At 35.8% G+C, this 27,049-nt stretch overlaps 1 pseudogene; it reads left to right on the top strand.

Moving 5' to 3' along the window:
• The first annotated feature begins 1,228 nt into the window (after positions 1–1,228).
• On the top strand, positions 1,229–1,349 carry LOC140050622 (5S ribosomal RNA; annotated as a pseudogene).
• Positions 1,350–27,049: the final 25,700 nt, after the last annotated feature.

Genomic DNA, 27,049 nt, shown 5'->3' on the forward strand with positions numbered 1-27,049 from the left:
AGGTCGTTTATCTTTAGGCCGGGCACCCCCCAAAGAACAGTATTATCATAGTGATGACTGATTCGGAAGTCAGGCAAATGTCGATGTGAACCAAGTATGGAGTCGGACGAATTACCCAAGCCGTGATGGAAAGCGAGGCTTTCGCTCAAACCGGAAACGAATGAGTTGAGCCTAGGACACAAGCAGACTACATAATTACAGTAAAGTACGAAAAATCGAACAGAATGGGGGTAAGATAAGGTGTTAGATGAATTCCAGTCAAAGTATATTGTGTGAGTTCACACAGCCTATAAGTGTATGAGGATAAAATGAACTGGTAAATGTAAAAGTGAAAATTATTTTACTTAGCCAAAAACTGGCGTGGTAATCTGTTGACAGCGTGAGGTGAAGAGGATGAGATGCTCACGCTGTCAAAAGATGATTGCGAGGGCGCCCCGCAATCACGTGATATTTTCGTATATTAAGCGACTTACATTTTCTATACCTGACATAATTATTTGAAGTATTTATATCCCAATATATTTGGTTGGTGTCATAATAGGCGATTTTAAACTCACATAAACATGCGCTGCAATGAAATCATCGTTATTGAAAAAAAACAGTATTATTTGATTATCTATTTATTAATATTAATATATTGTTTTCTCTTTTTACTTGGTTAGATAAAACATGTTACTGAGAAACGGCAAACATTCTAGTTTAAATTCTTTATGTTAAGTACCCACATATTGCACTATTTTCTTTAAGCTTAAATAGGTTCTCTTTTCGTTCATGTGTTGGCAATAGAAAATATTTCTCTCCAAACATTTTCCAAAATATTGGTACACAACAATGAAAAAAAAATGTGTGTTACGTTCTCGGTTACGTCACTAGAACCATTCTTGCGACTGAGTTGAACTTCGAAAATGCCGGTCAGATGTAAAAACGAGTTAAAAAGAATAAATTAGCAATTGTCACTGCATACTCATCCTTCAAACTAGCCGCCATCAAGCAAACACTGAATTCACACTCATTCAGATAAACAAAAAAATGCACTTATTTTCGGATGATTTTTTTCTTACTTAATTTGTGTATTGTTTGATATTAATGTACATCGTTTTTTTTTTTACTATTATGATTCCAATTATATATTGGAAATAAGGATTTGATCGAGTCGACTTCAGATTTGCAAGTAACAGAGAAGCATTTCTCTTGTCCGTTGTCAGATGGTTATTTGAATCTTTAAAGGATATACGGCCATACTGCGTTGAAACACAGGTTCTCGTCAGATCACCGAAGTTAAGCAACGTTAGGCCCGGTTGCGTTCTGGATGGGAGACCGTCTAGAAATCGCGGCGGGTGCTGTATATACTGGAGAGTGATGGTGTAATTGTAATATCGGACTAGCATGTGATAGGCATGGATTCGAGGTTATCTGTACCATACTAATTGCATCCTTAGGCAAGATGCTTTACTCTCATTTGCTCATCCTTCGGATGGGATGTAAAGCCGTTAGTCCCGTGTACTTAACAGTGCACGTTAAAGAACTTGGTACACTATTCGAAAAGAGTAGGGGATCGTCTCCCGGTGTGCTGATCTGGTAGGCGCTGCACTGCTGGCTGCCGTGGGTCCGTGGAGGGCCTAATCCGAATTTCATCAGTTTCCAGTTAAGCTTGAGGACAAATATAAATACCTTTACCTTTGTTGTTGATTTATCTAATACTTATATGTAATTAACCGCTTTACGTCAATCTGTGTAGTAGGTACTAACAATATGTATTTGAACTCTAGTAACCGTCCTTTACTGATATCTATCTTCGACTCAATGTATTTCATTGCTTTCATGAATATGAACAGTTTATCTTAAATGAAAGTTGAATTGAATTTGAATTGCTTGTTTATTGTATTAACAATTGTATGTAATTTTAGTATTAATTTCTTTAAAATTAATCTTATGAGGGTTAGTCTTACTGGAACAATAGTACTTTTTTTAACATTTTATAATAAATATAAATTCCACATGATATGAACAAGTACAACACCGTGTTTGATATTATCAAGAAGTGATAACAGTAAACAATTGTATGAATATGCTTGATAAATAAATAGACATAGCAGTCAATGAATTATTCAACAATTAGTATAATTATGTTTGTTTTATAATACAATATTGTGTGTATAGATGTACGTGGCGGAGCGTTTATTAGAGGGTGGAGGTTGGATATTCCAAAGATGTTTTATTGGGGAGGGGCCTTTATTCAAATAATTGCGGTAGGCCTAGATGGTATAATCAATACATTATTTAGTTTAAATCAAACACCAAATAATGACAATCATCAGTGGGCCGTCAATAAGAAACACGCTCTAAACGGCTTGCAACATGGGCCAAAGCATCCCTGGTCTCAATGGCGATACAGTACATACAGATAGCGCGCAGTCTGTTCAAAACATACAGCAACTCAACAACTCGGGTACCATTCGGCTATATCGATTTCTGATATAATTTTATATACTGCTTTTACAATTTTCCCTGCAAAATACCTCGATGATGTTTTAATATGCTGGACTTTTTTTGCAGTATACTTTCATTTTGTTTAAACTACAGGCGTTGCCCGTGAAAAAAAACCTGCCGATGAAATTAGAAATGTTGTTTTAAAACTTTCTATAACATCTGCCTGAGAGAGAAATATTATAAAATCTACGTTTCCTACATTTGAAATAGAAAAGGTAGGTATGCAAGGTGGACATCTCAGAAATAACCATAATTTATATATAGACACGCTAACATTGACCTCGTGGAGCACATTTAGCTCGTAGTATCATGCACGTGCACATATAGCTCATCACGTTGGTAAGTCACAAACATATTGATGATTTTTTTTAATTATTATATTATTATGAAAGCATTATTAAATATATACCGGTAGGTCTATGTGAACGGCCGACACTAACCACGATACATTACTTTTAATTACTCTTTGTAGGCCTACATTTAGTCTTTGATCACTATATTGGATGCGTTATTATGTTGCTTGTAAACAGTCATTCTACATGCTTTAGATCATAGAAATAATTACTGTGTTGCTCCTATTTTAGCTGCATCGTTCCTTTCCGAGAGAGGGCGTATGTAAATAGGATCCATGTTATAAGTTTCGCATTGACTACATGTGTTCTAGAGTTCGGTTTCTAAATGTCTTATTGTGCCGAGATAGTGTGTAATTTACTAAACTAGTAGGCCGCACATTGCTTGTAAGTTGTTAGAGTATTATATTACAATAATTAGAATTATATGAACCACAGTAGTGGCCTAGATTATTAATGCTATACTGCATTGTGGTCGTAGGCCTAGGCCTGCGTAGATTGAATCGTATACGATCGCTCGAACAGCATGGCGATAAACACGAGTCTCCCTGTAGAGGGCGGTGTTCTATTTTGTATGCCATATCTATAGAAGTAGTCACGTCCGTATGAGGGCGCTGTTGATTATTTGATGACTTTGTTTAATATGTTCTTTAGGCATGTACACCTCCGTAAGAGGGCGCTACGTTTGATCTGTTTTGCAGATAGTTTTATATTTATGTTATGTATATTATTACTATTTGGAGCTGGATTTAAGTATGCTTAATTTCAGTTCACCCTGTTTATGGCTGAATTTGCTGTATTAAAGAGTCAGTCAACAAGTGATTGTGTTGCAGTATTTTTTGTCGTGGATTGGGTTTATCTACTGAATAGCGAGTTTGACGGTTCAAGCTCGTGAGGTCAGCACAGTGAAAAGCAATGTCGACTTCTAGTAGAAGACGTGATGGTGCGAGAGATGATGCAAGGTCAATAGGGTCAAGGAGCCATAGATCGAAGGCATCATCGCAGTCGGTGTCATCATTGGAAGTATCTGCTGCACAAGCTCGTGCTGATGCTGCTGTAGCGAAAGCTCGTGTTACATTTGCGAAGAAGAAGTGTGCCGCTAAGTTAGAGGCGTTGAAGGCTGAAATGGAAGCAGCTAAAGCTATGTTAGACATAGACGAAGTAGAGAAAGAAGAAGAAATGGCTGCAGCACAGGCTAGAGCCAATGTCCTTCAAGCAGAATTGCAACATATGTCTTTTGAAGATATTGAGGAAGAGCTTTCACAGTTAGAAAGCAATAATCAGATGGAAGAGGTGCAAGGCGCACCCCAAGATGCAGTACCCAGTCAAAGAATGGCAGAGGTGCTTAACGAACTTCCAAAGATGGAACCCAGTCAGCGGGTAGAAAATTATCTAAACAATGCTGTAGAGGTACCAACGTCTACTCTTAATCCTGGAGCTAGATCTTACGAACCAAATCATATGCAGGAGTACATTCGAATACTGGCACGTCAGCGATTACCCTTGCAAGAACCGGATATTTATTCTGGGGATCCAATAATGTTTCTTCCGTGGAAAAGATCCTTTGAAGCTATGGTGAAAACAGCCTGTGTGGACACTGTTGAAAAGCTGTCATTCCTGTGCAAATATACTACTGGCGAAGCAAAAGTTTTGGTTGATCGATTCAGACTAAGGCATGTTGAAGATGTTGACAAGGCCTATCATGAGGCCTGGACTGAGCTAGAAGACAGGTTCGGGAACCAAACCTTAATATCAGCTGAAATCATCCTGAGACTTACCGAATACAGAAGATTCAAAGCAGGTGATTTGACCGCACTCCAAGAACTGGCTGATTTGTGTGGAGACGCAGTTGCTCAAATGCAGGAGCTACCCCATCTGATTATGTTAAACACTCCTCATGGTATTAAACCAATTGTAGAGAAGTTACCACACTTCATAATTAATAAATGGAGAGAAAAGGTCGCAAAACATAAAAGGAAAATGAAAACGTTCCCGAATTTCAGCATTTTCACAGAGTTTCTAAGTGAGATGGCTCACATCCAACGTGATCCTGATGTCCCAAGAGGAATTGTTGATGAGGTCAAAACTGATACACCGGGAAACTACCGTACACAGACAGGTTACCGTCCTAAGACCACGCAACGTTCAACTGTAAATGTGAGAATGACTGAGGTGAATAAATCTGAAGGGATGTGTCCGCTACACAATGGTCAGCATCCGTTGGTAGACTGTAGAAACTTTCTGGCCAAGACTTATGCTGCCAAGAAGTCATTCCTTAAGGAAAACCAAGTATGTTTCCGATGTCTCTCATCTACATCACACATGGCTAGGAATTGTGATAGAAATGTCAGGTGTGGAGAATGCGGTAGTGATCGTCACCCGACTGCATTCCATGGTGACCGTCCGCAGAAGGCGAATGGCGGGGAACAAGTAAAAGCGGAGCAAAAGGCAAATGGCGGGGAGCAAGTAAAAATGGAGCAAAATGCGAAAGGTGAGAAGGCAAATGGCGGGGAGCAGGGGACAGAGTCGCAGAAGACGAAGGAAAGAGACAAAGTAGTAAGTACTACATGTACGGATGTCTGCGGTGGAATTGGGCTGAGCCGATCGTGTGCTAAAATTTGTTTAGCAAAAATATATTTAGAAGACCATCCTAACACTTTCATAAAAACCTACATTATACTAGACGACCAAAGCAATCGCTCGTTGGCCAAGAGTGAGGTATTCGACCTTTTTAACATCAATGCAAGACTTACGTCGTATACTTTGAAGACCTGTTCGGGAGCGGCTGAAGTTCAAGGCCGAAAACTGGAGAAGCTAATAATTGAGTCCATGGATGGTAAAACAAGAATAGCAGCCCCATCGCTACTTGAATGTAATGACATACCTGGGAACAAGGCAGAAATTTCCACTCCAGAGACAGCCAGCAATTTTCCTCACTTGAAGGATATTGCGGACAAGATACCACCCTTGGATGAGAATGCAAATATTACCATACTGCTGGGCCGAGATGCTGCTCAAGCTCATAAAGTCCGAGAAGTACGCAATGGACCAAATCACTCTCCATGGGGCCAACGACTTGATCTAGGCTGGATGGTTATTGGCGACGTCTGCTTAAGGGGAGCCCACCAAAAAAATGTTGTCACCGCCAACAGAAACCATATAAAGGTTTTGAGAAATGGTAGGCCATCCGCCATGTTTACAACTTGTAAAGGAATGATCAGTGCGAAGGAAATAACCCTGCAACGCGGCTGTGACGTACTCGGTGGTAATGTATTCCAACAGAAAGAAGATGACGAGAAGTATGGAATGTCCAAAGAAGATGTGGAGTTCGTGCAACTTATGGGAAAAGAGATGAAACGAGGTGAACAAGGAAATTGGATAGCCCCACTTCCTTTTCGAGAAGAAAGAAAAAGGTTACCCAACAACAAGCAGCAAGCAATGAATCGTATGCAGTCTCTTATTCGCACACTGGATAAGAAGCCAGAGATGAAAGCTCACTACTTAGCGTTCATGGAGAAAGTATTCTCAAAGCAACATGCTGAGCTCGTCGAAGATGACAGTCATGATGAAGAGTGCTGGTATTTACCACACTTTGGTGTGTACCATCCACAAAAGCCAGGGAAGATCCGGGTGGTTTTTGATTCCAGTGCGCAATTCCAAGATACATCACTTAACAACGTGTTAATGAGTGGACCAGATCTGGTAAATGGGTTGCTTGGTGTATTGATACGGTTCAGGCAGGATACTGTGGCGTTTGTAGCAGACATTGAGCAAATGTTCTACTCATTTCAAGTCGTGGAAGAACACAGAGATTATCTTCGGTTCCTGTGGTTCGAAGACAACGACCCCAGCAAAGTATTGAGAACGTATCGGATGAAAGTTCACATCTTCGGAAACAAACCTTCTCCAGCTGTTGCTACGCTGGGACTGAGAAAGACTGCACAAGAAGGAGAGAGCGAGTTTGGCGCAGATGCAAGAGAGTTCGTGGAGAAGAATTTTTATGTCGATGATGGGCTGAAGTCTTTAGCTACTTCAGATGAGGCGATCGACCTGCTCCAGCGCACACAAGCCATGTTAGCCACAGCTAATTTACGATTACATAAAATTGTCTCAAACGATGCAAAAGTGATAGCGGCTTTCTCACCTCAAGATGTAGCAAGTAACATGTGCAACCTCGATCTCGGATCTGACGCTCCTCTTACGCAAAGGTCATTAGGGGTACTGTGGGATGTCAAGTCAGATGCCTTTACTTTCTCTATTACGGAGGTTAGCAGCAAGGCATTCACTAAGCGAGGAGTGCTGTCAGAAATCAACAGCATATATGACCCAATCGGCTTTGCGTCACCCGTCATTATAGAGGGAAGAAGGCTGTTAAGGGAAATGACAAAGGATCAATGCATAGATTGGGATGAGCCATTACCGAAACAGCTACATGATTCATGTCAGAAGTGGCGAAGCTCCATAGTTCAACTGTCAGATGTTCTGATTCCTCGTCCTTATACATCATTTCCATCAAACCAGTCCATCCAGAGAGAACTCCACACATTCTCCGATGCTTCTAACACAGCCATTGGCGCTGTGTCTTACCTCAGAATTACTGATAAAGTGGGAGAAGTTCACTTAAGTTTTGTTGTTGGAAAGGCAAAGCTAGCACCTAAAGCTGCGACATCAATACCACGGTTAGAGTTGTGCGGAGCAGTACTTGGCGCAGTAGTTGCAAAATGTGTTAAGACTGAATTGGATTTTAAGTTGGATGCCACACATTTTTACACCGATAGCAAGGTCGTTCTCGGTTATATCACAAATAAAACCCGTAGGTTCTACATGTACGTGGCAAACAGAGTGGATCAGATTCCTCAGTCGACCAAACCAGAACAATGGAAATATGTTAAAACAGACATAAACCCAGCCGATCAAGCTACAAGATCCATCAAGGCTAAAGACTTACAGAACTCAGCATGGATTCAAGGACCAAGATTCCTACTTAATAAGAACTCGTGTGAGAGAAACACAACGGTCTGTGACATCAGTGAAATTGAAGAGGATCCCGAAGTAAGACCTGTCGTAGCTACCAGTGCTACAGAAGTTCAGTCAGCCAAATCACTGGGATCCGAGCGATTTAGCAGATTTTCGAATTGGGGAAATCTTGTGCGAGCAATTGGAAGTCTTGTGCATATTGCTTGTACATTCACAGAAACCAGGAAAAGAGACTATATCCCTACACTTCAGAACAGAAGCAAGTGGCAACATGAAAAGAGGAATATAAAGGAAGGAGATATTGTTCTTCTAAAGGAGAAAGACACCGTCAGAAATGATTGGCCTTTGGGACGAATCGTTAAAGCAATTGACGGATCAGACGGACGAGTTAGGAGAGTGGAAGTGACTGTTTATAGAGGTGGAGAACTGAAAACCTTTGCAAGACCGATTAGTGAATTGGTACTGATAATGCCGACTCCTGTTACATTGAACATTATTATAATGAATATTATGTCATATTCCTTTGTTATTTGTTTATTTTTTTAACTTTTTGATATGAATGGTATCCTTTAGATACCAGACGGGGAGTGTGTTGCTCCTATTTTAGCTGCATCGTTCCTTTCCGAGAGAGGGCGTATGTAAATAGGATCCATGTTATAAGTTTCGCATTGACTACATGTGTTCTAGAGTTCGGCTTCTAAATGTCTTATTGTGCCGAGATAGTGTGTAATTTACTAAACTAGTAGGCCGCACATTGCTTGTAAGTTGTTAGAGTATTATATTACAATAATTAGAATTATATGAACCACAGTAGTGGCCTAGATTATTAATGCTATACTGCATTGTGGTTGTAGGCCTAGGCCTGCGTAGATTGAATCGTATACGATCGCTCGAACAGCATGGCGATAAACACGAGTCTCCCTGTAGAGGGCGGTGTTCTATTTTGTATGCCATATCTATAGAAGTAGTCACGTCCGTATGAGGGCGCTGTTGATTATTTGATGACTTTGTTTAATATGTTCTTTAGGCATGTACACCTCCGTAAGAGGGCGCTACGTTTGATCTGTTTTGCAGATAGTTTTATATTTCTATTTGGAGCTGGATTTAAGTATGCTTAATTTCAGTTCACCCTGTTTATGGCTGAATTTGCTGTATTAAAGAGTCAGTCAACAAGTGATTGTGTTGCAGTATTTTTTGTCGTGGATTGGGTTTATCTACTGAATAGCGAGTTTGACGGTTCAAGCTCGTGAGGTCAGCACAATTACTTTTGTTTAGGAGTAACCGTACATTTAATGTACGATGATACTAAACAATCGCAATTGACATACTACAAATAATGTAAACCAAAATTGCTAGAGTTTAATTAAAGCAAAGGTTTCTTTTATGTTTGAATGCAATTATAGTTAGCTAGACTTATTGTTGTATTAATTTAGATACACAAATAAAAATATGAAATCATAAGAAGAAACATTCGGGAATTACCAATCGTGATCTTAGAAATTATATTCATGACTAATGTGTCTATTTTAATATTTGAAGTAATCTTTTCTTTATATTATGTCATTTGAACAATTGAATAGAACATGAAATCAGTACTTATGGATTTTAACCGACGAAGCCTCTACCTTTGCAATCGAACATTTTACCGGCACAAACGAAGCAAATTGAAAAAGTTTGTTGCTGTTGCTGATCTGGTAGATACCATTGAAATGTTAGCGAAACAATAAGTCATGTGTCTTAGAAAAGATAGTATTAAGGTTTTTTGTTTTCTGATGTCATCTGTAGACTTTTAACGGCGGTAAAGTTACTTCCGAGTTCGTTATCACTTTGCGATGTCCGGGTTGCAACTACAACTTTGCTGTAGTCACAATAAAACCTCTGCACGAAACTCGTGCAGCTGTCCCACATGTGAACTGACATGTACATTTGATATACATTTGAGTAAAAATATTCCTTATTTCTCTCTTTAAACAAACTAAAAAAATGAACTAATGTATATTAATTATACTGTATATGGTTTGGCTATTTAATATTATTGTGACTCTGACTGTTTAAAACTTAATGAATAAATGGCTCATATGTTTAATATGTTATAAATTGTGTATACACTACGATACGACGTGAAGTTATTATTACAGTTGTAGACTCCGACTCGCAATAAAATTAATAATATTACAGGTAATATTTATTATTAATTTATAAAGATTAAACAAGTTATTACAAAGTGTGACATCAGTTGTTACAAAACCTTGGTTAATCTGACTTTCCAATTTCAAGATTAACCTTGACGAGGCAGCAGTGTTCGTAACCATGTGAGGGGTACAACCGTGCAGTCCTCGACAATCTAGTTGCAACAAAAAATGATCTGTAAAATGACCCGCGATGTGGTTGCTTCATTTAGGTATGCTATTACTGGCACTCCCTTTAAATTGTAAAATTAAACACTTTTTAAATCACACTTAATTATATAGTAATAATTATTATTAATGTGTGTAACACTTACTTTGGCTTGAAGATCCAATTTAGCACCTTCCTTGAGCAAAATAGTGCAAACATCTGTTTGGCCGTTTTGTGCAGCCAAATGTAAAGGTGACCACCCATCCTGAAATATTACAAACATTATGTTATAATAATTTTTCTCTAAACAAACTATTATAATATTGTCCTGAAATCAATACGATGTGATCAATTAAAAATTACGTTATAGATTTAAATAATGCTAGGCCTACATTATTAAATTAAATACGTATACATTTGTCTTTCTTGTATAATATTTTTTTATATAAGTGCTTTATAAATATATAAAACAAATAAGTGGGTTTTTTTGCCTAAAAAGTAAACACTTCATATGATAGTGCTAACTAGTCTTGAGTGTAAATTATTATAAAGGGGCGTTTGAACTGGCAGTTACAGCTAAAATATCCAGGCTTCAAATTCTGTTCAGGTAACACATTTTGACTGCTAAATTCTTACCATTCATGGTTTCATTTTACCGTTACTTGGAGGGGATATGTTTTTTTAAATGTTTTATAAAATCAAATAAAAATCTTGATTCATATCTATTTATTGTATCATTTTGCATAAAATACAGTGTTGCTCTACAGTACAATCCAAAAACAGAAAACTGAAAAAAAAAACACGAAATATCATTCTCTAACATCCAGTGCCCTAAAGGCATATGGTAACAAAGATTACGGAATTTATTACGAGAGGTGATGGACCTTTTCTTTGAACGTCAAAATAGTGCATTGGATAGGTTGGGTCCTCAGTAAAGTCTCTTATCAAAATGCGTACTGTAGTCCACGTGATGCATAAATAACAATACGTTCCAGCTAATTCATCTACATTTAATTTGGGATATTTTGTTTGCGTTTCTGAGAGATCTACCTGTCGCTTCAGTACGGGTATTGGGGATATACTATAATATTATTATTTTTCATGGACACTCCTCCCAAACTTCAGAACAAGCTGGAGACGACGGTCACAGAGCCTATCAAGAAAAAATTCCTTTAGGGCTGCAGTGTACGAATATTACCTCCTCCCTAGTACAATTCTTAAAAACCTCTTCTGGACCGATTCCAGGTCAAAGCTTAATTCGGAGGTCAGGGAGGAGTGCCAGGTTGGGCAAGCATATTCAATTATGGGCGTATGAAAGATTTATAAATCTTGATTAACTGATCTTCTGGTGCGCCAAACCTTTTAAGTACCGACACAATATGCATGGCTTTATTGGCCTTGCTAACGATCTCACCAATGTGTGTATCCCACTTAAGGTTATCTTGGATAGTTACACCTAAAAGCTTAAATTGCTTAACAGTCTCAACTTGGACTCCATTATTAGTCAGTAAATCATAGTAACCATGAGTTTTACAAAAGTTAATCTCCACTGATTTACACTTATTAGGGTTAAGGGCCATTTTATTTATTTTACACCATTCCTCTAAATTACTAAAGTTTGATTGAATAGAGTCCAGACAGTTAATGTTGTAAATAGAGAGGCATTTTAATTTATTGATGATAAAAAGTGTAGTATTACTGTAACCGAATTAGTCATGATATACGATGAATTTAAATAAGTTTTTGCATCATGAGGTATAGTATTATTATATTATTATCAATCGAATTAACATTTTTGATGTTTTATAGAATACAAATACTGGTACGTAATGGCCGAAACTCCACACTAAACATGGCCATGCATTTAATACTAAACATTGTATTACATTGAAATGTCAGAATGTTATAATGTACTTGGTATCAAAACTATACTAAATGACCAAAAGGTGACATACACTTTTGTCAAATCATCTCCTGTTTTGTATCGTTGGATAGATTTTAACTATGAAACTATTTTAACAATAATATTGTTTGTACACTATACGTATGATGTAGTAATTTTTTGTTTGTCATTGAAAGTAATGGTAAATGTATAATTTGTATAGTGTCCCATATCGTTTATGAACGCGTTATAATTTTGATTCTGTTCTGGTTTTATGTGTAAAAGTGAAAATCAAAATAATTAAAATATTAGAAGTAATCGTGATCTTTGAAATTATAATCATGAATATTGTCTCCATATTGATAATTTAAAGTAATATTTTTAAATTTTATATGTCATTTGACCCAGGCCTAAATAATATGAAAAAAAAATCTTTTAAAAAACAATAGTACATATATAATCCGAATGTGCATGTATATTGCTATGATATACATAATTAAATGACTTTTTCTCTGGCCTTCCGATTTAGGTGAAGTAGACATTATTTTATTATGACATACAGTAGTAACGTTCTACCGATATTTGTTATTGAAGATAATCATGTTCCTTTGTAATCAGTGCTACTAATCACCAACATCATTGATAGAGAACCAGATGTAAACAACAGACGAATCAGAGGTAATTTAAATCGGACGACGAGGAACCCAAATCATCAACAGAGACAAAGGCGTCCACCAACTCACATTGGCTCCCTAGAGGTATATCAGTTTAAAAACATATTTTATTCTAATGGAGCTGTCTAAGCAGGACTGCCAAGCAGGTTAGTTTCGCTAATTGTTTTTTTTTTCGAAAAGAATTAATAATTCACATGTCGTATCGTTACGTAAAATACATCAAGTTCACTATGTCTGTCGGTCTGTCGGTCCGGTATCACTATGCGTTTTATCGCTTTCAGACCTTATCTTGATATCAGTTCAATCTAGCTAGGTCAATTTTTCACAGTATATTCCTTATGGCCAGGAATCGATGTGGTTATGTTTTCACGGTGCGCAATAAAAAATTACGCGGTCTACGCACGATTTAACGAAATCACGTTTGTAATCATATCTTCACAACCATGAATCACAATTAAATAAAATTTGGTACTCATAAATTTCAGGGCATAAATCATCATATGGCAATACAATTACGCGTTAAATGTTATTGCGCACCCTTTTTGCCCGATTTATGTTTTCTTGACTTACTTTTCAACTCGAAATTACGTTATACGAGCACGTCAAAAGTAACAGGCTACGCACGTGGAAATTAAAAAATATAAATGTTTTTAAACATTTCAACATTTTTAAACATGTTCAATAATTTCGGTCAGTATAGTTCACTATGTCGGTCGGTCGGTCGGTCGGTCTGTCTGTCTGTCTGTCTGTCTGTCGGTCTGTCGGTCTGTCGGTCTGTCTGTCGGTCGGTCTGTCGGTCTGTCTGGCGGTCCGGTATCACTATGCATTGTAGCACGCGACTTAATGGCTGTTGGCCTTGTTTAAATACGATGTATTTATAATTATATGGACCTCAACAAAATCCATCTAAAGTACCAGCAGCATTGGTTGACAAACCCTTAATCTTCGATCACATACTGACCGTCATTAAGCTTTATAACCAGTCACATCAATGAGGAACTTAATTACACATTGCATTGTTTGCAAACTGATAAGTAATACAACCCAACAACACTGTCATGATGTAATTAGGAAAAGAAGGAACAAAATGGCTTCTTTCATTGAAACATCAATTTTAATTGATGTTTCAATAAAAATACATACAGGAGCTATTTTGGCTTGGTATTATGTACAAAAGCCCTAGAAAACATCTTATTTTATTGTTTTAGTTTTCTTCAGAAATATAACTTTTGATTTTAAACACGATATTTGTATTCGAGTATTATAATACAGTATGTATAATTTTTCAATAACTGTTACGGAGTCTATTTGTACAAAAGATGGTGGACCGGTAACGTACACCTTAAACACAGAATGGATCTTTTTTTCATTTTGGAGGAGATGGTATTAACAGTCCGTTGTCGTTTCAGCAAAGATATCTCCGAGTTGGAATAAGAAACAACAAAACATATCCATCTAGTGCACTGTTTTAGGATGAAGTTATGTGGAGAAACCACTGTGATCTACTGTAGCTAAAGTAACCGATATTAGCTTCGATGGTTCACTATGGCAAGAAGCATTACTGTTTTTGATGATCAACTTTAGATAGCATGGTAACCAACGTGGTGATGTTGCAACATGTTAAGATGCATAGCCCTTAATGATTTATATGAAGTAGGATTTTCTAAAAAGAAATACTTCAATAAAGAGTCATAATACTGTAGGTTGAAGCAAGTACCAACACAAAGCGTTACTGGAATTCATCAAATCCACAAGATATAATAATGTTTGGAGTATCAACCTTGACTTCAACTGATGGATGTGCTGTCTATAACGCAAAAGCTAATGAGACCTATCATCCAACGTCATCTCTGAAGTAAAACTATTTGCCAATTATTGCATTCATAACACAATTCCAAGTACTGAAGACGCTGGAAATTGCAAACAGACTTTGTAAGTGAACGAGAAAAAGGTGTTAAAATGCTACTAAATGCTTCTCCGTGAGAGTTAAACACAGGGAGACACCAATCACGAACACCATCCTTTCTAGTATTTGAACTCAGTCAAGTTAGATTGGTCAACCCGTATAGCCTAAACCAAATCACAAATAAAGCAAACAGAATACTAAGATTGCGAAACATAAATCTATATAATACAATTGTAGTAGGAATATTAAACCTATAGCGTCTTATTCGACCTAAGCTTGAGTAATGTTTTGAGGCTTGGCCAAATCACGAATCGGACATGTACAAGCTATTATTTGCAGCTAAACACATAGCACAATAATACGAGGATGCTTCGATACAACCATTAGCCTAATTTTTTCGTGATTTTATGGATTTTAGCACCGTGACCTCTGACTACAGTTGATACAAATTGTTGCTCATTGTTTAGGTGGTTAGATATTATCCTATTATATGCCTAGAAGAATAGGAGTTAGGCCATGTTATTATTATATAGGCCAGGAACTTTGTTAACGTCTATGTTTTGTATGGTAAATGCACATACGCCCGTATTCTTAAACCGGACTTTAGTCGTAGCTCGAGCTAAAACTTGATGAATGACATCATTTTAATTCATAAACAAAACTTCAACTAAATCGGCGACAAAATCAGGCCAACCTCGGCTAAATCGAGACGGATTTTGATCGATGGCGCAGGCTAAATCGCCGACTAAATGGTATTTAAACGAGGTTTATAAAAAATATGACAGTCGTTGAGTTGTTATATTGGCCAGATATTGAAGAATGAAATATCTATTTTTATATTAGTTGAATTAAATATGCATTGGTATAATGTTGATGCTAATCATGTTTATTTACAACCTTATACAAATTACATAAATTTCTTCACGCAAGTCCGCGATGGAACGTTTATAGCGCTTTCTTGTCACACTATGATGTACGTGATTCGTCGCGATCATACTTTATTGGAGGCCTATAAAATATGGAAGTTTTTGTTTGTTGTTACTGAAAAGTACTTTACTTTTAAATTAATACTGATCTTGTTTCTATAATAAACGATTAAGATTATTATTCATGTATAGTCCTGATGCGTAAAAAGTTTTGTTATAACAAAATGGAAAGTGATATTAAATGCGCAAAATTTCGTTATTTATCATTGGCCAATTTTAATTTATGATATTTATTAAAATAGCCTTTGTTACCCAGACGTGTAAAACTCGATTAAAGCTCGACTTCATTAAGTCAAACTGCAAACTTCTTCTATGAATCGAATTTGAAGTATTAGCTCGAACTAGTACTTTTTGAAGTCGAAGTTCGAACTACGACTAAATATCGGTTTAAGAATAACGGGCATAAATGGCTATTTAAATTATATGGAGTAGGGAAATATATTATAAAGAGCGTTACCTTCGCAATAAGCAATTCAAAGTTTAATATTTTAAATGTGAACGTACCCCCCCCCCCTCTCCCCAAATTCATCAAATGTGCCATGACAAGGACAGTAATCGGTGATACCATACAAAACACACATTTGGTTTTGATTAAATTTAATTCAATAGTTTGGAGTCATTTTATAACAAGTTCCTCTTTCGGATGTAATTTCCAGGGTTCGAATTGTATACGATTAATAATTCAACGTGTCTGTATTATTTGTTCATGTAGTCGACATGTATACTGTTGTACACATAGCCTTGCTTACACTTATTTATTTACGCCTAAACTTCACTACAGTAGAATAGAACCTCTCTTAATTTTCGAACACCCATATTCAGGGAACGAGAACTCTGACTGCTAAAAGAAACAACACTACAAAAGCAAACAGGGATTAAGAACTATAACTGAGAAAGAAACAAAATCATAAAAGCAAATACAAAAAATGACTAAATAATTATATTCATCATTATTAATACAAAACTTCGGTACTTTCTCTGGTTCGAAATGTGTTATTGGCTAATCGTTGGTTGCTAAATTTCAATTCTTCTAGATTTATTAAGTCAGTCCAGATCAATTATTAGGAGACAATTTTCGAAAGGTGAGGTTCCAAAGGTGACCTTTTATTAGGTGTTCTTTGTATTCTATAACCATCTGTGGGCGCGACTTAGATGGTACGCGAGCGAATTGAGCAATGCATCTAGTATTATTAAATATCATCAACAAAATGATAATGTTACTACTGGACAAGTGGTGGTCAATATAAACATAATAATAACCACCAAATATAATTATTGTTACTCACTCTACACAAAGACAATTCCTAAACGAATCGGATAGAGCAAAAGACAAGCAATGCACCAAACGTTGCCACTTTTAAGAATAAATTGAATACCATTAACAATTAATTTCGTAAAAGCATATTTTGTCATTAATTATCCTTTTTTTTAATTGTTTGCTCTTTTTGGAAGTCAACAATAATAATACAGATATATGTAACTTGTATTATCATATTTTTGTGACGTCGTTTGTGGTACACAATACTTAGTTGCATATTTTCCACCTGTGGGTTGGTTTAAATAGACGAGGTATTTGTAAAAGAACAAGTCCAACAGCCATTAAGTCGCGTGCTACAATGCATAGTGATACCGGACCGACAGACAAACAGACCGACAGACAGACAGACCGACAGACAGACGGACCGACCGACATAGTGAACTATACTGACCGAAATTACTGAACATGTTTAAAAATGTTGAAATGTTTAAAAACATTTATATTTTTTTAATTTACACGTGCGTAGCCTGTCACTTTTGACGTGCTCGTATAACGTAATTTCGAGTTGAAAAGTAAGTCAAGAAAACAGAAATCGGGCAAAAAGAGTGCGCAATAACATTTAACGCGCAGTGCGCGCGCAAAAATCTGCGCACTCATGGCAATTTTGTAAACGCTTAAAATTGCCTGAAACGTACTCTTATTTCATCGAAAATAAATTTTGAAAATTTTAGGCGCGCGTACGCATGTGTTACATGCGCTACGCACGTAATTGTATTGCCATATGATGATTTATGCCCTGAAATTTATGAGTACCAAATTTTATTTAATTGTGATTCATGGTTGTTAAGATATGATTACAAACGTGATTTCGTTAAATCGTGCGTAGACCGCGTAATTTTTTATTGCGCACCGTGAAATCATAACCACATCGATTCCTGGCCATAAGGAATATTCTGTGAAAAATTGATTTAGCTAGATTAAACTGATATCAAGATAAGGTCATAAAGCGATAAAACGCATAGTGATACCGGACCGACAGACAGACAGACCGACAGACAGACCGACAGACCGACAGACAGACATACAGACAGACCGACCGACCGACATAGTGAACTATAGAGTCGCTTCCACGCGACTAAAAAGTTAGGTTGTGCACAACGAATGAATAAAGTGAACGGTACCAAGTAAGATGTGTTGTGTATTTATATTCTAAGCATAACAATATAAGCACTTTATTACTTGTCTCGCTGTTTGCGTTTTTTCACGTTCGAACACGGTATCGTTGACCTAAACGCAACTCTATTACTGTTCGCCGAGTGTCGCATTGATTGCAACACACTGCGTTGATTGCAAGGTAGCGAACGCCGCCAAGATAATGTAATGTATATTTGCGCAAAGTTGATACAAGTCAGTCTGTGGAGCACATGCCAAGGAAGTTAATAATTAATCTTTTCTTTGTTGTTTTAACCTTTTGAATTTATAAATTACATTCAATTATCGTACGAAGGAAGACAAATTAAATCCACCACTTTTAAACAAGCTGATTTGAGCAGAGGCAAATCCTAAATTATCAATTTTTTAGGGAATTAAACCCGACAAATCGTTTTAAAACTGGTGTTTTAACATGTGTGTGGTTACATTATAAAATGATAGTTGGAATTGAACCGACTACATTTTCGTCGCAACAGTGATTATTCAACTACCGTAATTGTTGTAAAGAGAGAGGGTGCGAAATTGTTAGATTAGCTTTTTGCACTTGCCATCCTCTCTTCCTTGTTCTTCTAATTCATTTATTCGTTTTAAAAATTAACAAAAAAACATTTTTTGTTTAGTTCACGCAAGTTTTACCATTGAAATCTTACCTTTTAATGTATATCTCAATTATAACAATTTTATATATGTTTTTTTTTTACAAAATTGCTTCAATCGAGTTAATTTTTTTACTGAACCTTTTGAATTGGCGAGTTATGAATGTTTGCATACCGTATGTTGTACCGCGATGGTAAGACTCTCATAAAAATTAATAATATTACAAGTAATAAATATTAATTTATAAGGATTAAACAATTTATTACAAAGTGTGACATCAATATTGTTAAAAAACCTTGGTTAATCTGACTTTCCAATGTCAAGATTAACCATGACGAGGCAGCAGTGTTCCGAACCATGTGAGGGATACAACCGTGCAGTTCTCGACAATTTAGTCATCCTCGCCACAAAAAATGGTCTGTAATATGACCCGCGATGATCTTGCTTCATTTAAGTATGTTATTATTTGCACGCCCTTTAAATTGCAAAATTAAACACTTTTTTAAATCACACTGAATTATATAGCACATATTATTTATGTGTGTAATACTTACTTTGGTCTGAAGATCCAATTTAGCACCTTCCTTGAGCAAAATGGAGCAAACATCTGTGTGGCCGTTTTCTGCAGCCCCATATAAAGGTGACGCTCCATTCTGAAATATTACAAACATTATGTTATAGTATTTTCTCTCTCTAAACAAAGTATTATAATATTGTCCTGGAATCAATACGATGTGATTATTTAAAAATGAAGTTATAGATTTAAATAATGCTACATTGTTAAATTCAATAAAAATTATCAACCATTGATGTTTTCTTTAAGATAATGTATTGTATACGTATACATTTTTCTTTCTTGTATAACATTTTTTATAGTATTTTGTAAATGTAAAACAAATAAGTGTTTTTTTTTCATCCGCTAGTGCTAACTAGTCTGAGTGTAAATTATGATAAAGTGACGTTTGAACTGGCAGTTACAGCTAATATATGCAGGCTCCAAATTCTGTTCAGGTAACACGTTTGGACTGCTAAATTCTTACTATTGGTTTAATTTTACCGCTACTTGGAGGGAATATGTTTTTTTTAAAGTGGTTTATAAAATCTCAATTCATATTAATTTATTGTATCATTTTGCATAAAATACAATTCAAAAACAGAAAACTGAAAAAACCACGACATATCATTCTCTAACATTCAGTGCCCTAAAGGCATAAATGGTAACAATGATTACGGAATCTTTTACGAGAGGTAATGGACCTTTTCTTTGAACGTTGAGATAGTGCATTGAATATGTTGGGTCTTGCAAAATTTAATGTGTTTCCTCAGTAAAGTCTCTAATAACAAGGCCATATAGATGGCTGCAGTCGCGTGCTTAGTGTTTACCGACCGACCGACCAACCTACCAACTGACCGAAATTACTGAACATGTTTAAAAATGTTGAAATGTTTAAAAACAATTATATTTTTTTAATTTACACGTGCGTAGCCTGTCACTTTTGACGTGCTCGTATAACGTAATTTCGAGTTGAAAAGTAAGTCAAGAAAACAGAAATCGGGCAAAAATAGTGCGCAAAGACATTTAACGCGCAGTGCGCGCGCAAAAATTTGCGCACTCATGGCAATTTTGTAAACGCTTAAAATTGCCTGAAACGTACTCTTATTTCATCGAAAATAAATTTTGAAAATTTTAAGCGCGCGTACGCATGCGTTACATGCGCTACGCACGTAATTGTATAGTCATATGATGATTTATACCCTGAAATTTATGAGTACCAAATTTTATTTAATTGTGATTCATGGTTGTGAAGATATGATTACAAACGTGATTTCGTTAAATCGTGCGTAGACCGCGTACTTTTTTATTGCGCACCGTGAAAACATAACCACATCGATTCCTGGCCATAAGGAATATACTGTGAAAAATTGACTTAGCTAGATTAAACTGATATCAAGATAAGATCAGAAAGCGATAAAACGCATAGTGATACCGGACCGACAGATCGACAGACCGACCGACCGACCGACATAGTGAACTATAGAGTCGCTTCCACGCGACTAAAAATGAATCAAATTGAGATCTGCTCAATTATAAGTACAGTAGTCTTATACGTGAAGCATAACTAACAATACGTTACAGCTAATTCTTACATGTGGTCTCGGTAAACTATAAAACAATGAATAAAGAGAATACTTTCAATTACAGATTTATAACAAAAGACGTATGACTAATGGAAGGGTTAACTCCTAAAGATTTGAGTCTCCGCAACAGTAAAGCCTATTTGATACTCTCGGTAATGAGGTCGTGTCATTTAAGATCACTAGTGATTTATTTGCAATCTCAACTGCAGAGTGGGTACCGTACCGTATTTAATTTTTTAGGTGATTTTCCTTTTTTGTGGGTTACTGTATGGGTTGATAAATAATGTATGAGTCGTAAGATGTTAGTTTATTAGTATAGAGTACTGCAAACCATAATAGTAGGTAACATTTGTAATTGAGGGCGTTTTATTTAACACGACAAAGTATCTGAACTCCCCAAAAACGTACCGTATCATAATGTAGTATATTTTAAATGTTGACATGACATAATAAACAATGAAAGTTCTTTCTAACATAATTTTTTTCTCGGGTTACTCGGATGCCGTATTTTTTTATTTTTTTATTTATTGTAATAATAATATCTTTGATTGTATATTGTTTTTCAATAAGCCGTGCGGAGGATTCAGGTAATTTCTCTTAGTATTAAAGGGTAACACCGCGGCTTTAAAGTGTATATTGCTTATTATAAAATATAAACCTCTTAATCAACATTGGTAATAACCGTGCCTAATTTTAGACAGCACTCAGGCAAAAGTTAAGTCGCTTTAAAAAAAAACAAGGCCAACAGCCATAAGTCGCGTGCTCTCAGAAAAAAATGAACTTTCAAAAAGTAATGTACTTTAAAACTTTTCTGTACATCAAAACAGTTCAAAAAGTACAGAAAAGCGATAAAACGCATAGTGATACCGGACCGACAGACCGACAGAACGACCGACCGACATAGTGAACTATTGAGTCGCGTCCACGGGACTAAAAAAAGTTGTTCTATAAGACAATACCAAAGTACGCATGTGGTGAGGTGGAACTAATTCGCCTTAAACATAATAGTTTTAAAATATCATAATTAAACTCAACTATTTAAATAGCTGATAATTAGATATGTGCGCGCGTGCAAATTAACAATTTATTTACTAAAGCTAACAGTATATTTTTTGTATTCGAGAAACGTTGTTGTTGGGATCACACTATGTGGTTGGTGTAACTCAGGATCGGGCACAGGGGCTTCCCGGGCGCGATTTTTTTTTTCGTACATAAGTTGGGGACCCCTCATGAAACGTCACAAAATATACATGAATAATTCATCAGTTAAATTTGTTATTCCGTGTGCACCCAAGCGTATAGCAACAAGTGATTACACGCACAACTGCGATACGATTCTTTCTACAGTAGGCCTAGGATTCTAGGTCAATTCACGTGATTGCCTTCGCGCACTCTTCTTCACACACACACCACTATGCAAAATGTGTCGAGGCTAATCGACAGCTAGGCAAGACATTAAACTAAGTAGTAATTGGACATAGCCCAAAGAAAGCTTAGACCCACAAGAATAAAAAATGTGTATAATTTGTGTACTGTAATTTTTTAATTCTGCTATTTTATTATCAAACAATATGCATGTACTCAAAGGAACTTTAAAAATGCACGTATATGAACACATGAGATGGGAAGAAGATTAGACCCACGAGAATAAAAAATGTATTTTTGTGTAATGTTTATTGTTTAATTTTGCTGACTTATTACTCGGACTGTGTCATACCTAACATACACACGTCACACACACCCACACAGCTACTACTAGAATAGACATGGGTTTAGAGACTAATAATTATGCCTAATAGTATTAATAGAAACTATAATTTTAACACGTGATTCTTTAGTAATAAATTATATTAAAAACACGTCCATAAACTAAATGCTGATTATTTCGACAATCCACACAAAACGCCGCTATTCTTTTATGAAATCCCACGCGGCAACCACAGCGGAGATTAGGCCTAGAATCGTACTGCACTTGTGTAATCAATTCTTGTTGCTATTCGCTTTTACGTGCGAGAGTACATTTCCGGCCATCTAGGGGTGTCATTTAACAAAATTCGCTCACCACAGGCCCCCCATGGTGGGGCCTGTGGTGCAAATGCTCAGTACCGACAGCCCTGGATTCTTGGGCAACCCCATTAAAATGGTTCTGCGACCGCCCTTCTTCACACTAACGATATATTGAAACATTATGTTAATTAGTCTCCTTTACATAGACCTTGGTCATATGCGATTATATATCATGGTACTGAGGATTATATTATTATTTTAACCGAATTAATTATACATTTGTCATATACGATGATTTTAAATCAGTTTTTGCATCATGTAGTAGTGTTATATTATTATTGTAACCGAATTAACATTTTTAAAGTTTTATAGAATACAAATACTGGTTCGTAATGTCCGACACTAAACATGGCCATGCAATTAATACTAAACATTGTATTACATTGACATGTCAGAATGTTATAATTTACTTGGTATCGAAACTATGCTAAATGACCAAAAGGTGACATGCACTTTTGTCAAATCATATCCTGTTCTGTTTTGTATCGTTGGATAGATTTACACTATGAAATTATTTTAACAATAATATTGTTTGTATATTATACGTATGGTGTAGTCATTCTTTGTTTTTCATTGAAAGTAATGGTAAATGTATGATTTGTATAGTGTCCCATATCGTTTATGAACGCATTATAATTTTGATTGTTGTGTTCTGGTTCGCTATGTGTAAAAGTGAAGATCAAAATAATTAAAATGTTAGAATTAATCGTAAAAAAATCATAATCATGAATATTGTCTCAATGTTAATATTTAAAGTAATCTTGTCTTTATTTTATATGTCATTTGACAAAAGCCTAAATAATATGAAAGCAATCTTTAGAAAATAAATAGTATAATATATCTATTAACTGAATGTGGATATTTGTATAATATGAATAATTAAATAACTTTCTCTCTGGCCTTCCGATTTAAGTGAAGTAGACATTATTTTATTATCCTACAATATTAACATTCTACCGCTATTTTTATTGAAGATAATCATTTTCCTTTGTTTTAATCAGTGCTACTAATCACTATCTCCTAAAATCATCGATAGAGAACCAGATGTAAACAACAAACGTATCAGAGGCTATTTGATCAGACGACGAGGAACCCAAACCATTAACAGAGACAAGGGCGTCCACCAACTCACGTGAATGACCCTTACACGTTAGACAGAATTAGTCTCTGAGTTCAATCAATGATATATTTGTCATTTCTTCTAAAGGAGCTGTCTGAGCAGAACAGCGAAACTGCCAAGAAGGTTAGTTTCGCCAATTGTTTTTTTTTTTTCGAAAAGAATTAATAATTCACATGTCGTATCGTTACGTGAAATACAGAGTGTACATAATCTCCGCGAAGCCATGGGAATGATTTCATTATAACATGTATATCTCACATTAAGTCTTCTAATACTAATACCGGTATGTTTAATTTTCACATAATACCAAGCTCTTAGGCTGCTAGACCGAATTGACCAAATTCGCTTCAATCACAACATGTCATCCCCTTCCCTTAAAAACCGTGTCTACAATTCTGTTGTACCATGATACCATGATACATATGAATCTCTTGAGCAACGAAATAGCTAAATTGCCTCAACACACTCCACTGGGACATGAATACCACTGATTTCACATCGTGATATTCTACGAAACACTTGATTTTCATGTTCCCACCTAAATATCTCGGCTATTATAAATCGGATTCTTTTGGATAGTAGCTCAAAATGTAGACAATACTGAACATTATGATATATGTTTGAAATTGTAAAGTTACAAAAAGTATGTGTCATTTTACGTTTTAAAACTCACCATCCATTGCCCGCTGAAAGTGTGAGGTCAATTTTTTACACATTTTCTAAAGCACCACAGTGTTTTATTCATGAATACGGTATTTTTATTCGAGTAATATAATACAGTATGTATAATTTATCCATACAGGTAGTGTGTTTTTTTTCGTCTACTTGCTTAATTTCTGTTGCAAAATGCTGTGATGGAAAGGTTGCTTTCCACGTAAGAGCCGATGTTGCAGAGAGTGTATGGACGCGAAAATATTTTTTTTTTTTATATATGAACCAATACATCTGGAAACTGAGTTTCACCTGATTGTATTATGTCATAAGTATACTAATGAATTATTCATGATTTCTGCCTTAATTGCAAATGATAAAAAAAAGAACGCGTCCCGTCCAACCGCACCCGCTGTGTTCCGCTTTTTATAGTGTTCAAATTAGATTTTAAAAACTTCTTCGAGTTCATCATTCTGACTTACTCCTTGCGGGTCTTGCAAACTGTTGGTGCCATCACTTTTTACTTTTAAAGTGGAATTCGCGGACGAGATAAGCTAAAACACGCAAATAACTGATGATGACAGCAATGTTTACTTGTTGGCCTTTTTTCTACCCAACAAAGACTGATATTTTCAAAGTATAAATGTAATTTCTGAGGACCTAGTAGCTCTATTTTGTTGTAATTTTATACCTTTTTCAATGTATTTACTGTGCACTGTTTTATGATGAGTTATGTAGAGATCTACTGTAGCTAAAGTAACTGTCATTAGCGTCGATAGTTCACTATGACAAGAAGCATTACCGTTTTTGATGATCAACTTTAGATGACATGGTAACCAACGTGGTGATGTTGCAACATGTTAAGATGAATAGCCCTTAATGATTTATATGAAGTAGGATTTTCTAAAAAGAAATACTTCAATAAAAAGTCATAATACTGTAGCTTGAAGCCTTGCAAGTACCAGACCTATCATCCAACGTCATCTCTAAAGTGAAACTATTTGCCGATTATTGAATTCACTACAACACAATTTTTCAAGTACTGAAGACGCTGAAAATTGCAAACAGGCTTGGTAAGCGAACGAGAAAAGGTGTTAAAATGCTAATAAATGCTTCTCCGTGATTGTTAAACACAAGAAGACACCAATCATATACGAATACCATCCTTTCCAGTATTTGAACTCAGTCAAATTAGATTGGTCAACCCATATAAACTAAATCACAAATAAAGCAAACAGATTACTAAGATTGCGAAAGATAAATCTATAGTACAATTGTAGTAGGAATATTAAACTATAGCGTATAAATATCTTATTCGACCTTTTAGCTTAAGTAATGTTTTGATGCTTGGCCAAATCACGAATCGGACATGTACATGCTAATATGTGCAGCTAAACACATAACACAATTATACGAGGATGCTTCGATGCAACCATTAGCCTAACCATTTTGTGATTTTATGGATTTTAGCACCGCGACCTCTGACTGCAGTTGATACAAATTGTTGCTCATTGTTTTATTTAGCTTATATATTATCCTATTATATGCCTAGAAGAATAGGAGTTAGGCCATGTTATATTATATAGGCCAGGAACTTTGTTAACGTCTGTGTTTTGTATGGTAAATACACATACGCCCGTATTCTTAAACCGGACTTTAGTCGTAGTTCAAGCTAAAACTTGATGAATGACATCATTTTAATTCTTAATCCAAACTTCAACTAAATCGGACCAACCTCGACTAAATCGAGACGGATTTTGATCGATTTTTTTAGTCCTCAAGGGGGCAGGCTAAATCGCCGACTAAATAGTATTTAAACGAGGTTTATAAAAAATATAACAGTCATTGAGTTGTTATATTGGCCAGATATTGCAGAATGATATATCTATTTTTACATTAGCTAAATTAATTGATGCAAATCATGTTTATTTACAACTGTATACAAATTACATAATTTTCTTCGCGCAAGTCACCGATGGAACGTTTATAGCGCTTTCTTGTCACGCTATGAAGTACGTGATGCGTCGCGATCATACTTTGTTGGAGGCCTAAAATATGGAAGTTTTTGTTTGTTGTTAATAAAAAGTAATTTACTTTTAAATTAATACTGATCTTGTTCCAATAATAAACGATTAACATTATTTTTCCTGTATAGTCCTGATGCGTAAAAAGTTTTGTTATAACAAAATGGAAAGTGATATTAATGCGCAAAATTTCGTCTTTTATCATTGGCCAATTTAAATTTATAATATTTATTAAAATAGCCTTTGTTACCCAGACGTGTGAAACTCGACTAAAGCTCGACTTCATTAAGTCGAACTGCAAACTTGGACTACTTCTTTTTGAAGTATTAGCTCGAACTAGTACATTTGAAGTCGAAGTTCGAACTACGACTAAATTTCG

The sequence above is a fragment of the Antedon mediterranea genome, chromosome 5 (assembly GCF_964355755.1).
Source record: "Antedon mediterranea chromosome 5, ecAntMedi1.1, whole genome shotgun sequence".
Lineage (NCBI taxonomy): Eukaryota > Metazoa > Echinodermata > Crinoidea > Comatulida > Antedonidae > Antedon > Antedon mediterranea.